Here is a 17,137-nt window from a genome sequence, read left to right as displayed (position 1 = left end):
TCAAATTTTGGGGTATAATTGACATGAAAAAAATTAATAAAAACATTCCGAAAAGTTTTTGAGAAATTAATTTTTGATGAAAAAGTTCAAATTTTTGAATCAGAAAAATTTGGAATTTATAATATTTATATTTATTTCTCTGGAATTGTGAGAACAAGATTTGAAATTCTATTCAAGATTTGAGTCAGACTATTGGCTATATATTAAAAAAAAAAGATATCAAAATTTCGTGGTCAGTTTTTGAGAAATAAATTTTTGAAGGCCGACTAAAAATTCAAAACTGCCGATTTGAAGGCAGGTTAAAACTATTTAAATTTATTTCAAAAAAGTACTCAAGATAAAACCTCGTAATGAGGCTCAAAATTCGCGCCTAACTTCCGGCTATAATTTGCAAAAAAAATTGATCTATTTATCTCAATTAGATTTTTTATAATTAATTTCCCAAGCGGAAAAAAAAATTAAAATTTTTAATTTACAGAAATTCAAAATTTGAAATTCGATTTATATCGCAAAAATTACGAATCAGGCTCAAATTTGGACTCCGAATTCCGGTCAGACTTCCTGGTACATTTTACAGAAAAAATTTATCAAAATTTTTCCATTGCTTTTCTCAAAATATCATTTTTAAGTACAAGTTCAAAAATTCCTCGTCTTCAATAATTCAAAATTCAAAAATTGGTATCTCTCGATCTATCAAAGTTACCGGCTCGTTCACGGACTCAAAATTTTTTTCGAACTCTCTACTATAATTGAAATCAAAAATGATTAAAATATTTCCCGCAAAATATGAAAAATAAATTCACAAGCACGAGGTAAAAAATATAATATTTGAATAGTATCAAAAGTAAATAATTTAAATTGAATATTATTAAGTAATTAATCAATTAAACAGAGTTAAATCCACTGACGTTCAATATGTATTTAAATTGAAACAAATAACATTTAAAAGTTTTATAATCAATAAATACATTAAATATTTATTTTATTTTTGTTTCATTCAATTCAAATATTTTGGCACGACGTACTCTTGTTTGACAGTATCAAAGCGACTATTTGGTATTTCATTATCAGCTTTTGTTTAATAGAATAAAAAAAAAATTTTATTAAAATGAAATAAAACATGACAGAAAAAAATGAAAGCTTAATTTCCGCACGTTTCCGGAATCGATCCCGCCTGTTTAATAAAAAAAATAAAAACGAAAAATATGCTAGTCTATCAAGTGGTTAAGAATTTTTTTCATTTTTTAACTTATTTTTTTATTGACTAATTTTTTTTCCTTTGAAAAAAAATCAAAATCAGTTTTTTTTGGAATTCATAAAATTTTTGGAATTTATTCATTTAAAAAAGCGAAACGAAATTATTTCGATTAATTTTTTTTCTGTAAATTATAGTAGAGTTTGAGAAAAATTTTGAGTTCGTGAACGAGCCGGTAGCTCTGATTCGGAAATCAATTTTTGAATTTTGAATTATTGAAGACGAGGAATTTTTGAACTTGTACCCAAAATGATATTTTGAGAAATATAATGGAAATATTTTGATAAATTTTTTTTGTAAAATGTAGCCGGAAGTCTGACCAGAATTTTGAGTCCAAACTTGAGTCTTTCACTCGTAATTTTTGCGATACAAATCGAATTTCACATTTTGAATTTTTGTCAATTCAAAATTAAAATTTTTTTTCCGCTTGGGAAATTAATTACAAAAAATCTAATTGAGATAATGAGATCGATTTTTTTTGTAAATAATAGCCGGGAGTTAGGCGCGAATTTTGAATTTTTTTAAATTTAAAATTTAAAAAGTTTTAACCTGCCTTCAAATCGGCAGTTTTGGATTTTTGGTCGAGCTTCAAAAATTTATTTCTCAAAAACTGATCACGAAATTTTGATAACTTTTTTTTTAATGTATAGCCAATAGTCTGACTTAAATTTTGAACACAATTCCAAATCTTGTTCTTACAATTCCACAGAAATAAATTTAAAAATTCAAAATTTAAAATTTATCTGATTCAAAAATTTGAACTTTTCCACAAAAAATTAATTTCTCAAAAACTTTTCGGAAGGTTTTGATTAATTTTTTTTGTAAATTACACCCAATAATCTGATGTAATTCCTAAGCATATTTACAAATATATATAAATATAAATATTAAAAAAAATTGATCAATAAAATATCAGAAAAAAAAAATGCGGGCTTAAAAAAATATTTATTGATGAGTAAAAACATGATTGGTAGTATAACAAAGAGAAAAATGAAAATCAAGGGTTGCAAATTGGGAACGAGAGTAAAAAAAGGGCGTAAAAATCGAGGGTGAAAAATACGGGGGTTAGTTTTAGGGAGGGGGTGATTCCACCCTTTTTTTTAGCCACTCCACCCTCTATTATACAATATCACAACACTATAGGGTCGTTCAATATGCTTCAGTACCGACTACTGACTACTGACTAGTAACCTCCATCTTTGTTTGTTCCTTCATTTTTATTCCCAACAGAAAGTTAAAAAAAAAATGCAAAATCCCGAGACTCGATGAAACTTGAGCTTGAAGATAAAATATATACGTAAATATATATATTTATAAATTTAATCTTAGTCCCTTTTTTTCCACCCCCGGGCACTGCCACGACCCTTTTTATGTCCATTAGCTCTACAGATCCACGCGTTCCTCAACTTGCAAATGGGAAAAGTTAACATTTGCTACTGATAGAGACGCGATCTGGCTCCTTTGGGGGTTTGTATTTTAATAAATATTTTAATATTATTCTCAATCATTAAGTATTATTATTATTCACTTTTTTTTTTTAATCTTTTTGCGATTTCTTGAGAAATTTAAAACTCTGCGTAAAAATTTGCATTCAATTAAAAATAAAAAAAAAAAAATATTAAAAATATGAACAAATTTTACGGTAAAAATTTTTTACGAAACTCGGATATGGTTAAAAAAAATTGTAGTTTTTTTTTAATTAATTTGGATGAATGAATCCCAGAAATTTTTCAAAAATTTAATATGTCAATTTGAATTTTAAATAAAATTAAAAAAATTTCACCCCTTTCATTAATTAATATCTAAGTTGTAATAAAAATTTTTAATTCAAATATTTATTTATATTTTTTTTTTCATTAATTTTTTTATAAAAATAAAAAATATGTCCTTCTATTTTTTATATTTTAGGTTTTAACAACAAAATTAAAAAAAAAATATTTGAATTTAAATATTTGAAAGTAAAAAATTAATCCCCCAAAATTTATCGTAATTAGAGAATTCAAAATGTACCCAAATTGTTTTCCCGCCACTTTCAAAAAAAATTTATCAAAATTTTTCTATATTGTAATAATTTAACATTTGTTTAAAATTTTTTTTTCAAAAATTTTTCTGAAATCAAAATTTAAAAAATCATCTTAATTTTTATGAAATAATCAGTGAGAATTTTTTTTTTAATGATTTTCAAAAAATCTAAAAGTATAATAAATTATTGAAAAATTATCCCCGTATGAAAAAACAATATATGGTTAAAATATATAAAATCATATAGAAATTTTGGCCGATTCAATATAAAATTATATATGGTAGTAAATATGTGAATTCCATATATATGTAACATATGTTTTTTTTATTAACCTATATATACATCTGCATTTACCTATAATATATTTTATTGATAAATTTTCTCTTATATTAAAGAAATATGAAATTTTTATACGAAATGAAATATACGGTAGCATATATAATTTTTATTACATATGGTACCACATATTTTTTCGTTATATTTTGGCATATATTTTATTCACTGGATCTATATATATGTACATATGTATACTGACTGGGCCGATTTAAGAAAAATTGACTAATTTTTTTTATCAAGGACACACTCAAAAATTTGAGTAGGATAAAAGACGACCCCAGTTAAAATTTGAGCCCTTGAAATTAATATCACGTACTACCTAATTGCGATTTTTTATTTCCCATTCAAATAACATGGAAAAAAAAATTTTAAGTTTTGAATTTTATATCTCCGTAATGACGTATTATACAAATAAGCCCAGGATATATTTTTTCAGGAAATTTAACGCTCTACAAAAATTGTCTTTTATGATTTTTTGATAAATCCATCTGTTCAGAAGTTATTTAAGCTTGAAGTCAAATTTATAGTAAATTTCGAGATCTTTTTACTTTCCCAGCGAAACTATCAGACTTATCACAAAATGTTATAAGACCTTTTTTGTAGACAATTTTATTTCCTATAAATTATCTCTGATAAAGTTTTTCAAAATTTCGCATTTTTTTCTAGTTATTACCATTTTAATGTCAAGATCTTAAAATCGATCCAAACACTTTTTTTTAAGATCTTGACATTAAAACGGTAATAACTAGGAAACAATGCAGAATTTTTAAAAATTTTATCAGTTATAATTTGTAGGAAATAAAATTGTCTACAAAAAAGGTCCCATGACTTATTGTGATAAGTCTAATAGTTTTACTGGAAAAGTAAAAAGATCTCTTAATTTACTATAAATTTGACTTCAAGCTTAAATGATTTTTGAACAGATGGATTTTTCAAAAAATCATAAGAGTAATTTTTTGTAGAGCGTTAAATTTCCTACAATACGTATCCTGGGCTTATCTTTACATTACGTCATTACGGAGGTATAAAATTCAAAACTTAAAATATTTTTTCCCGTGTTATTTTAATGGGAAATAGAAAATCGCAATCAGGGAGAATATTAATTTCAAGGGCTCAAATTTTCCTTGATAAAAAAAAATATACTCGATTTTTTTGAATCGGTCTAATACGGACATATATATGATGAATATTATTTTTTTACATATATTTTCTGATATTTATCATATATTTTTACATGTTATGTTTTCATACAGGTCTGCATTAATTTTATTTAAAAATATCTTACAAATTTATATATAAATATGTATATAAATAGATAAAGATGTATGAGTGTAATTGAAAATATTAATAAATAGTTAAATGGATCCGAGAGTCATAAAGAAAATATTTAAGTAACTGCTAGTTATCTTCGATTACAAATTTAACACTTTTAGTTTTCTTTCCTACCAGCACACTCGTTTATCCTCATTTTAAAGTCTTAAAAATACATCTTAGCCAAATGCATATTGCGTTGCATAACACGCGAGAATAGAATCTGCATAGGGCTAAAAAATATATTTTTTATTTTTAAAAAAAACAACAATTTATTTAAAATCTCGAAGCAAAGAGGCCAGACCAATTATTCGACTGCTTCAATGCGCGAGTGCATTAAAAAAAAAATAAGAAAAAAACTGATGAATTTTAGTAGTTTAAATTTATTGGCCGTTAATTTAGTATGTATATGCATATATGTGGTGATAAATATGAGTTAAAAAATGGCGTGAAGCATAAAAAGATTTTTATAAACCCGCCCAGAAATTGTGAGAGTAAAAAGAGAGGCAGGAGGTTTGTTATAAATATAAATCGCGTTATAGATTGCGTAACGCGCGAGAATAACTTTCAAAATGGTGGATTTTTTGGATCGGTCTGTCGGACATTGAATAAATATTTAAGTACGTCAGCCAATTTTTTTTTTTTATAAGTTTTTCATTATAAACAAATTTTCTTTTTCGTTGTTTTGCTTCTCAAGTTTTGTTGGTTTAAAAAATTTATATTGGTAGTGGGGTAAGTCGGGCTTTCAAAGAGGAAAATTTTTTTACATGGAGTAATAAAGACAGGAAGTGATAAAGACAGTAAGATCTTTAAGTATGGGGTAAGATGGACTTAGAAAGGGGAACATTTTTGAAAAATAGGACAATAAGGACAAGAAGTGGGAAAATCTAAAAAAAATGGAGTAAAATGGACTTAGAAAGAGGAAGAATTTTGAAACATGGGCTCAATAGGGGCAGGAAATGGAAAAATCTAAAAAAATGGGGTAAGATGGACTTAGAACAGGGAACTATTTTGAAAAATGGGGTAATAAGGGGAGGAAGTGGGAAAATCGTGGAAAATGGGATAATAAGGATAGAAGTGGGAAAATCTTAAACAATAGGGTAAGATGGACTTAGAAAGAAGAACAATTTTGAAAAATTGGATAAAATGGTGACTAAAATTTTTAAATTAGAACTTAATATAAAAATTATTTGAATTAAATTTAGAAAAAAATTTTATAGAATATATTTAAAATTCGATTTTTGTCAATGATTTTAATAATCGATAATTAATAATCTAATTATTGTACAATTTATTTAGTCAGTTCAAAAAATTTTAGTATGACTTGTAAGGTAATTAATTTATTTGTACCAAATTATTTTCATTTTTTAATAATAAATTTTTTTAAATATTCAAAATGTCATTTGAAAATTTTTTGCCACTAGTAACTTGGAAACTAATTTCGGTACCAAATTTAAAATAGTGATTTAAAAATTCCAAAATATGTTAATTAAGAAGATAATAAGTTAAAGAAAATTTAAAAAATGGTATTATGAAAATAATATAAATTTTAAATAAATTAATTTAAATACCGATAACTCATTAAGTAATCACCCTACAATTTTTTTTAACCAGTGTTTCAAAAATGCCAGAGTATGTCCTCTAAAACACTTCAATTAATTATTGTCTAAAAAGTGAAGTTAAATACTTAATATTAATTTTCAAAAATACAGTCAAAAAATTAATTACTATAAATTATTTTTCTTTATTTTAATTACCGATAACTCATCATCTAATTACCCTAGAGTAATTTTTCTGTTTCTGAAATTTATGCCCTTTGTGCCTCCAACAATTTATTGACTAAAAAATTGGACCTCAAACTTTAATTTTCACAAAATTTATAAAAAATATTTTTTAATTTATTTTAAAATTCTAATTCAAATTAAAAAAAAATTATGAGTAAAAAAAAAAATAATAATAACAATAAAATATAAAGCTTTAATTATTTCCTTCCTCAAGATATATAACAAAAAAAAAATTTGCATATAATTTAATTTGAAGAAAACAGATCGTGGAGTTGACGATCCGATTAAAATTTAATTTTTCACGGATACTCTCTTAATTAAAACATTAAATTGATTGCGGGGTCAGGCAAGGTGTCACCCAATCTTAGAAAGAGACTTATATATATATATATATCTATATATATATGAAAGAATAAAAGGGACAATAGTAAAGAAAGAGAGCGGGTCTTTAGTTGATTTTGGTAGCTGGAGCAGAGAAAAAGGCATTTGAGTGAAGCGCCACGAGATATAAAATAAATGAAAATGAAAATGAAATTAATTATAAAACTGTTTGAAGAGAGGCTTTTCCTTCTTCAGGATTTTATATATATAGATATATAGTAAGGAAGTAGTAGTAGTGTCGATAGGTGGACGGATGGACCGAAAGAGGTGAAGAGAAAATAAAATTATGAGCAAGAATGTTCTGGTCTTTCACTTCTCTTTCTCTCGTCAAGTGAACGTTCATCATTCGTTCGATCTTTAATTTTCTTAATTTAAAATACAGACTTTACTTTCAATTAAACACGTTATTAATTCAATTATTATTTTTGGGAAAAAAAATTATTATATTTTTAATTTGCTGAGTAAATAATAAAAATTATATTTTTTTTTAACTATATATATCTTGTTAAATATATAAGATAAATATACGTCATATATGGTCATTGAAAAGGAAATTTTGTTTCCTATAATTTTGGTTTCAGTGAATAATTTCGTAAAATCATTTGTTTGAGAATTACAATTGTTTGATTATTTCAATTGTTTAAAAAATTTAATTATTCTTTTCTCGAGTTTTTTCTAAGCTCTTCAAGTGGCTGTATCTTTTAAACTACGAGTCCTAGAATATTTGATATAGGGACTAAAGTTGTAGGAAATATAATTTCCCACTATTTCGGTCTCATTGAAAATTTCCGTAGAACCAATTGTTTAAAAGTTACTATCGATTTAAATTTATAATTTTCTAAACAATTGAATAATTCGTTTTTAATTTTTCTCTAAGACTTTAAACGGCAGTATCTTTTAAACTATTGGTTTCAAGAAATTTTTTGTAAGGAATAAAGTTGTAGGGGGTGAAATTTCCTTTCTAACGACTATCGATGACGTTTGTTTATTTTGAATCGTTACTGAGATATAGTCGATCAAAAAACTAAACTTATGTGAGAGCTTTGGATTTTTAATCAATTAATTAAATGAATAATAATAATAATTATAATAGTTACTAATAAGACAAAAAATATCTTTAGGGCAACAAAAAAAATTTTTTTTCTCGAGTTGAGGCAGACTCGATTTATTATCCCACTAAATCTCACTCTCGACTCTTATTCTTTGTCGTCACTTTTACACTCTTAAAACTTTATTCATCCCGTTCAGAATAAGAAGAAAATTTCATTATTTTAACAAGTAGATAAGACAGGCTTTGCACACTTTAAAATATCACCTAATTAATCCAAAATATAATAATAAAAATTCATTATTTTTTATCTTAAAAAATTCAACTTTTTTATCCTATCACTAAGTTTACTCATCCTTCAAAAATAATTCGCTTATCTGTTACCAAAAATTTTTTTCTTTTTCTAATTGTATTAAAAAGTAAGACCTAGTTCTCTTAAACTAAAATATTTTTTAATTTTAATCCAGTTTCATTAAAAAAACAAAAATTCGTTTTGAAAATTTGATGAAAATATTAAAATATATCGGAAGAAAGAATGGGGGAAAAATGGACACTGGGTAAAATGGACAGATAAAAATTTTTTATAAATTAAAACTTCAAAAGTCAAAATGGACCTCGAATACTTTTTTTTTTTTTTCAAATTTGTACAGGAGAGTCTAGACAATATGGGGAATATACATAAATTTTATCTACGAAAATTGTTCGGAAAATATCCAAAAATTGTTTCAAATTTGTTTGAAAATTTTTCTAAGATTTTCAAACAAAACTTAAAATCTCAGAAATTAAAAATTATAAAAATTTTCTTACTTACCTAGATTGAAAGAATCAAACAATTTGAAAAACTGAGTCCAAAAAAAAATAAAAAAATACAAAATATTTTTTGTAAAAAGTTTTCGGAACGAAAAAAATTAAATCATTGAATATTTGAAAAATATGCGAAATTTTGTCACGTTTCGATGTTCGAGCTTCGAACATTTTTCGTATATTTTTCGAACAATTTTTTTTTACACGTGATGGGCCATTAAAAATTCTTTAAAAAAAATTTTAGTCAGAAATTATTCCCACTAATTTTAATTTAAAAAATTAACTCAAATTTCTGTAATTTCAATAATTTTTTCTAAGGGTTCATTTTACCCCAGATTGAAGATTTTTATTTTTTACGACTGGTTTCTATTGGCCTCAAATATTTATTTGAAGAAAAAAAAATTGAATTAATACAAAAATAAATTACTGGGAATTTTTTTGAAAACGACCCATTGTACCCCTTTTTTATTTTATGAAAATTCCGTTAGAAAATTTGAAAATTTAAATTTCCTGGAGGATTTTCTATGTAAAGTAAAAATTTTCCTCTGAACTCTTGATTTCTATAATTTAAGTGAAGTTTTTTTTTTTGAATAAAAAAAAAAATAAATATTATTATCGATAGTAAGAACCTTATAATTTAAATCATGAATCATATAGATATATATGTAAAAAAAATATATAAGTATAAAAAAGTGTACACAGCTGTACCTGAAGCGTGAGGTCTCCATATGCCGTTTTCACGGATGCCCTAGAATCACAGAATTCTCTTACAAGATTCACAAACATCTGCGGAATTGCCTTTTCATAATAAGCTATTCACTTGCTGCTGAATTATCTTCTCAATAACAATAACAATAACAACAAAAGGCATTGCTTTATTCATAAATATATACCTCCTACTGAATTATATTAAATTATGGTTACAAAAAATCTTGATATAAAGTTTCACTTTTTTTTGGTTTTTTTTTTTTTTCGGGGAAATCTTTAGTGAGATTGTAGAAATTAAGGTCTAAAGAAAATTAAACCGCGATTCTTGAGAAAAAGTTTTTCATGAATTTTATCTGTGTTATCATTCGATTAAAACTGGAGCCTCGCGAGCTTCAGAAAGTGCTTTGATTGTTAAAGTTGATAAAAAAAATCGTCTTTTTTTTTTACATTTTTGTTGCGTCCATTTTCGAACACTTGTAAAAAAGGACTGTGGCTCTTATACTTTTTTTGAAAAAATTTTAGTGGAAATTTTCATTGGTTACCAAAATTGGGGGAGAGGGAAGTGGATTTATTTTTGGAAAAATTCTTTCTTATAATTTATGAATGTCGGGAAGATAATAAACTTTAGGTGGGGGTGGGAGGGATCTGTCGGCATTTAAAAAATTTAAAGAAATTTGGGCTGGAAAATTTAAAAAAATTTTTCATTAAGACGAATTTTGTAATGATGAGTGAAAAAAATTGAAATTAATTATTTTTTTTATTTTTGGGCTAAAAAAATTTTATTATAAAATTTTAGTTTAAAGAAATGAAATTTTGGAGATGGTTTTTTATTTTTTATTTATAAAAGTTTTGAGAACGTAAAGAAAGAAATTTTTTTTTAGTTTGAATTCAAGGAAAAATTTTCTTTATTTTTAAAAAGAAATTTTGAAAAAATTTGAGTAAAATCAAAATTTCTTTTTCTTGATGGTTTTTAAAATAATTTACCGCATAAAGTGATAAGGGATAAATAATATGAGATGAGTAAAAATATCAAAAAAAATTTTGATAAAAATTACAAAAAAAAAAAATTTTTGAATAGAAACGAATCAAAATTCATTGTGATAATTTTGTAAAAGTACACGCAGAGAAACTTTTAGTAAAAATTACCCAGAAAGTTTGATACCGAGGAAATGTGGTAAATATTTAAATTTTTCCCACGCACATTGTAAGATATCCTACTCAATAGCACTGAAAAAAAAAGTATTTATCTCAAATAAATTAATCTATCTGTGGATTTTTTTAAAAATATTTTTTAATGACAAATAAATATATTTAGTACAACAAAATTTGACAGTTGATTCAAATAATTTTATAATTTGACTGAAATATATAATTTATTCGTATGATATATTTGTGGTAAAGATATTGAAGTTGTGACGAATAACGGAAAATTTGGCGATACTTAAGAACATGGCCCAACTAACCTTTATTTCCAGCAATTGGACCATTTCTTTATCCCAAATAAATCACTTATTTCACGCAATTTAATTACTCAATTACATTATATATTTCTCACAATTAAATATTTATTTGGCCATTTCCAAATATACGATATCTTTGGCTCAATTACATCTTTTTTTCAGCCCGGGAAAAAATGTTTTTACAAAATTTTATATTGAAAATGGCTTAGTAAGATTTTATATAGTTTTACAAAAATTTATGAACTTTTGTTAAATTTTATAAAATTATATGAAATCTTATAAAATTTCACCATAATTTTCCAAAAATTGTCTGAAATTGTATAAAATTTTATACAATTTTTTAACACTACACGGAGAAAAAAAAACAGTAATTTTTTCTTTGCAGCATAGGAATTTTCCCTTCTTTCCGTAAGCAAGCTAATATATATGTAAAGAAATAAGTAAATTATCTGTTTTAAAATTTTATATGCATAGGATTTATTCCTATGTTAACATAGTAAATTTCCCTATGTTAGGATAGTAAAAATTCCTATGCGAACATAGGAAAATTACCTATTTTTTTTTCTCCGTGTACAGTGAAATTTTATACTATTTCATATAATTTCATAAAATTTTACTAGACTATTTTCAGTATAAAATTTAATAAAAACATTTTTTCCCGTGTGTGTATGTAAATGAAGTGCAATTTCTACTAACAACATGTAGTCAAAATTTAGTTACTGGCTCGATGTCTTTACAGTACCAAACTTTATGGGTAAAGTTTATTCAAAAATTCTCTGCGTGGAAAAAAAAAAAAAGAAAAAATGAGAAAGTAGTTTTAGAATTTTTGAAGTGGAGTTTAGAATAGCGTTGGATAACGATGGTGGTATTGAGTTGTTTTCCATCAAGAGAGCAGAATAGAATCAACTGAAGCATCAGCATCAGCATCAGCATCGAGAGAATCGATAGGCGTTCGTTGTCCGAGCACGCTCGTGTGATTAGGTTAGTCGGGTAAGGCTAGACCGTGACACACGGGATCGAGTATGATACACTGCAATACTACCACCTATAATATACGTGTGTATTGTTTTATGTAAGTCTACGTAATAGTCTATTTTACGGTCGTGTCATCAAACTCACGATAGACGTTCACTCTGTTCAAGAAAATTATTTTATCCAATAGTAATTTCAAACATTAATTGACTAAATCTATCGATATTATGCTCCGATATTATTCTCAAAAATATTCATATATTTTTTATAAATACTCGGTAACTTCCGGGCTCATTTTACCCCGAGAATAAAAAATTTTGAAGATTTTATTGAATGAAGGAAAGGAATAATTTTAATTGGCGACAAATAATAAAAGAGCAGCAATTTCAAATGTACAAAAATTTTAACTAAAAATTGGGTGACCGTTTTGCCCTCTTTCCTTATATATTAATGCTGCATATATATTTATATAATATGATATTTAAAATATAAGGCGTCGAAAAAAAATAGTAATTAATAATATAAGTTTGTAATTTATATATATTTTTATAATTTAGTTATTTAGTTTTTTTAATTTTTAAAATAATATCAAAGAATAAATTTATATAAATGAATCGTTTATTTGAAAAAGCCCATAAGTCATGTTTTTACGAAATTGGGTTTTTTGCATTTTTGGGTTCTTTGGATGTCCCTCCATAGAAATCAATCAAAATATGCATCAAATCAGCGTTTAAAAAAAAATTAACGGGGTGACAGCAATTTCATTTAATTGAGAAACCCCATAAGTCAATGACTCAAAGAAACATATGCAGTTTTAGTTTTACAGAAATCATTTTTTTTTATTTAAAATTCGCGCTTTTTTGGGAAATTAATTTCAAATGTTTTTTTATTGTTGACTGTTATATGACTAATTAAAATGTTTAAATTAATTATAATTTTTTGTAATTTCTGAGTTTCAGAGTTCAAATACATATTTAATACTTCATTTTATCAGTGTAATAAATGATTTGAGTGGAAACATTTAAAAAAACAATGATTTTATAACTTTTTTTTCCGTTTGGTTGAGAAAACCCATAAGTCAATGAACTTTAAATAATTTTTTTAAGTAGTTTCAGTTAAAAAATTAAATTTTTCTTGTTGGAATCTTTTTCAGAGACGCTAACATTATTGTATTCAATTATTTATTTATTATTTTAATGTCAAGTTTCTCCAAAAAAAAATTTTTTGTGTTTCCTGAAAAATTTTGTTTTCTTAACTTATGGGGTTTCTCAAATAAACGATTCAGATATTTAAAATAGATTAATATCAATTTATTGATTCACGATAAATAAATAAATAAACCCGATTTTTTTGACTCGACTCTTTTTGAATATTAAAATTATTTTTATTTATTATTTTTTATTTGTACATAAAATATTTGATATTTATTTAAATAACTTGGATATTATAATTATTAGTGTAAAATAAAAATATGAAAAGTATTAAATAAAATGGCGCGTAGAAAAATAACAACCCAATTAGTCAAAAAAAATTTTACTCACGTGAGTTCATAATAAACAAAATGTCCATAAGTAAATCTCATAAATCATCAGCTCAGTTTAAATTTTAGTTTAAGAATATTGGTATCAATAACAATCACATATTTGCTGTTAAATAACAAATTATTTCGGTCTCAGATTCATAAGGTTTCAAAAATATCTATTACAAGTTTTTATTTCACCGAATTTATTTCAACTGTGTTATTTATTTTTAAATTATTTGTTTATAAAATTTCTTCACTTTTTATCGCTAAGGTCAAAGCCCCTATACCCGCTCAGTACCATTAGTCGCTCACTTTAACTGTTTAAGGCGTTTTTTTATAATTTTTATAAAAAAAAATTACAACTAAAAATATTATTATTGATAAATAATTATTTGTGAATCTAAATATATTAAAATATGATGTATCAAATTATTTTATAATAGATTATAATTTTAAATTAAATGACTGTTTTCAAAATCGCGCAAAGCCAGGCATTTTTTACTTTAACGTTCATTCGTTAGATTAAATTTAGGTGACGTCAAATTTTTTAAGAATTGTTATAACTATATCTTATTAAATACATTTTTAAAATTCATGAAATTTTATATTATGAAAGAATAAAGTAGTATAATTTATAAATTATTTGTCTAAATCAATAAACTTATCATAGTTTAATTGATATTGTCTTTGAGCGACTATAGGGCCATGTGTTGGTCGAGTAATGGTACATGACAACTTTTAGTGAGCGACTATGGGTACACTCAAGGACCTTATTTAAAAAATTAATAATAATTAATTATCAAGATTATTCTTCAAACTTAAATTTTATTCTAATACTCGAAACTTCAAAAAATAACTATAAAAAAAAATCTGGTTTTTCATTTTATTTATTAATTTATATTGAGTGATTTAATCTCACTCCAATGAAAAGTGAGCGGGTATAGGGGCTTCTACCTTACTTCTAATAATATTTAAAATACTAGTGATATAATATTTTATCGAATTTTTCTAAAAATTTATATCTGCTTTTTGCCCCATAGATTCTAAATTTGTTAATTTTTTTTTTTTGTTTACTTATGAACTATTTTAACGACCAAAAAAAAATATAAAATTCTTATCAATTTACACGACCCATTTTGCCTCGTTATTTATATTTTCAACTCAAAGCCTTGGGTATTAAAATTATTCTCAAAATTACACCTGAAATTTTCATTAAAAAAAAGAATAAATCCTTTCTAAAAAATTTTAGAATATCTATTTTTATTACGGCCCATTTTACCTCAACTTATTTTTTTTTATTTTTATTATCTTTAGTTTTATTTTAATCATTAAAAATTTTCAATAATCGTTAAAAAATTTAATTTTCATGGCGACCTATTTTCCCCACTATCATTTTTTTTTTTTTACTTGAAACTTTTTATACAAAAAAAATTAATAAATTATTCCAACGTACAACAATACATAAAAATTAAAATAAAAAATTTTCCATAGTCCATTTTACCCCACATTCAAATATTTTTTTAACTGAAGCCTAAATTCTTATGGAATCGATCAAAAATTTTCAAAAATATCTCAAAATAATTACAGAAAAATCTTTTAATGTCCTCCCCCTTTACCCCCCCCCCCCCTACCCAATTCTATTTTCTAAAAACCTAAAAAAAAAAAATAACAAATACTCAAATTTTGAAGGGTCCATTTTACCCCATACTCAAATTATTTCCCAACAACAAATTCCGTTATCTCACGGCCCATTTTACCCCAAAGTTAAAAAAAGCGCTCAAAGAAATCTTCACATTGAACTCAATCTCCTTTTACCCCGCGGAAATATAAAGAAAGAGTCTATTGTTTTGACTAATTACCGCGACCGATAATTAGGCGACCAGCCAAATGCTTTCATTCACCTCAGCCCGATAAATTAATCCACATCAATAATTACAAAAAAATAAGTCTGTAATGAATTCAACCCAGTCCTTATTAAACACAAGCTGAAAATAAAAATCATTCGAGCGCGCAATTTAATCGCGTATTTTAAATCAGCATAATTTTAACGCTCCATCTAGACTAAGACCCAGGCCTAGACCTAGACCTAGACCTTAACATAGACATAGACAAAGATAAAAAAAAAATGTTGACACACAAAAGGGTTGAAAATTTTAGTGTCCATCGTTGGACCATCACCTGGCCGCAGCTGCCGGTACAAAAAAAGGCGACCATCTCTATGCCAATTTAATTGTTTTATTTAACTCCCCTCGATTATGGTCCATGGTCAACTTGGGTCTCATCATTTTTATTTTTATTATTATGTAACCCCGTGATCCCTTTGATGCCGATAGACAACATAACACTAGACTAGTGAAAAAGTACGGGACCCTCTTTGAGTTGGCTACAGCCCATGACATTTTAAAACGGATTCTTTCCTACCGGACGTGGACTCCTTGGTATGCAAATTATGGTGACAAAGGCTCCCTTGATTCATTCGCCGAGTGAAGAGTATCCTTTCAGCGGGGCCCAACCGCAAGCAAAAAATATCCAGGTCAAATACTCTTATCCGGTGGTAAATTTATATTTTCATGATCCTGCAACTTGAGATAGACAAAAAATAATGATAATACAGCCAACGGTTTCTTAAGACAATTTCATTTAAGCGTTTTAGTTTTATGAATCATTTCATTTTTTTTATGAGGCCAGTGGGGGAATAGAATAGACGATAGTTTAGAAACACTAATAGGACAACGGTACAATAGTCATTGTCATAGACTAGTTGTCAAAAACGGTTAGTTCGGTTATTGAATAGTCGGATATTTTCAATAGACTTTTTAAGCCATGTTTCTCTACGTGATTAGGATCTTGGAAAACAAAAATCAGTCATTCCATTATCAGTAAATTGGGAAATATGGTCCAGTTTTTGTAATTTATTAGACCAAAAAATTATTTTCCGAAGGTTGCTTTCGATTTTCTTATGACGGATATTTTTAAAATGTCTGTAACTTGTAAAGTATTGAATTTTTTGAATTTTTTTATCAGACATTTTCTTTAGGAAATTAAATTCTCTACAAAAAAGTATTCATTACTTTTTCATGTAAAATCAAAATTTAAAGAGTTACAAGAGGTTCATTAAGAGGAAAAAATCTGGAGACCTGGTAATCGATGAAGATTTGCTACAACCGATAGCTCAAAACAACACTTGGGATACAGTGTGTCTAGAATCTAAGCCACAAGCATTCGAGCCTAGCATCCAGTTCATCGGATCCATAGTCTCTTAAATCTCAACAATCAAGAATCCGAATTTCCCAAGGTTATCCTTCAGCCCCGAGGTTTGCGGTCGTCAGGATTCTAAATCGAATCCGTCTCTTTTCAAGGTGTCTCAGAATTCTCGATAGCTATTTGTGTATCTACCGATACAACCTTACAACCCTAAGCACATGAACAGTACCGAGCCTTATAGAAGCGCAAACTCATGCACAGACAGGACATGGACATGAGACTGGTCGTGTTGGTGGATCCAGAACGTGGTGGTGCATCAAATACACGTT

At 26.1% G+C, this 17,137-nt stretch overlaps 1 protein-coding gene across 2 annotated transcripts in view; it reads left to right on the top strand.

Annotated features, from left to right (window-relative positions):
• LOC130665126 (zinc finger protein rotund) overlaps positions 1-17,137 on the top strand; it is a 124,491-nt gene that overhangs the window by 4,968 nt on the left and 102,386 nt on the right. The gene's annotated exons all lie outside the window — the stretch shown is intronic.

Source organism: Microplitis mediator, chromosome 3, assembly GCF_029852145.1.
Source record: "Microplitis mediator isolate UGA2020A chromosome 3, iyMicMedi2.1, whole genome shotgun sequence".
NCBI lineage: Eukaryota > Metazoa > Arthropoda > Insecta > Hymenoptera > Braconidae > Microplitis > Microplitis mediator.
Note: the sequence above shows the minus strand (reverse complement) of the source record. Positions and strands in the feature narration are given on the sequence as shown.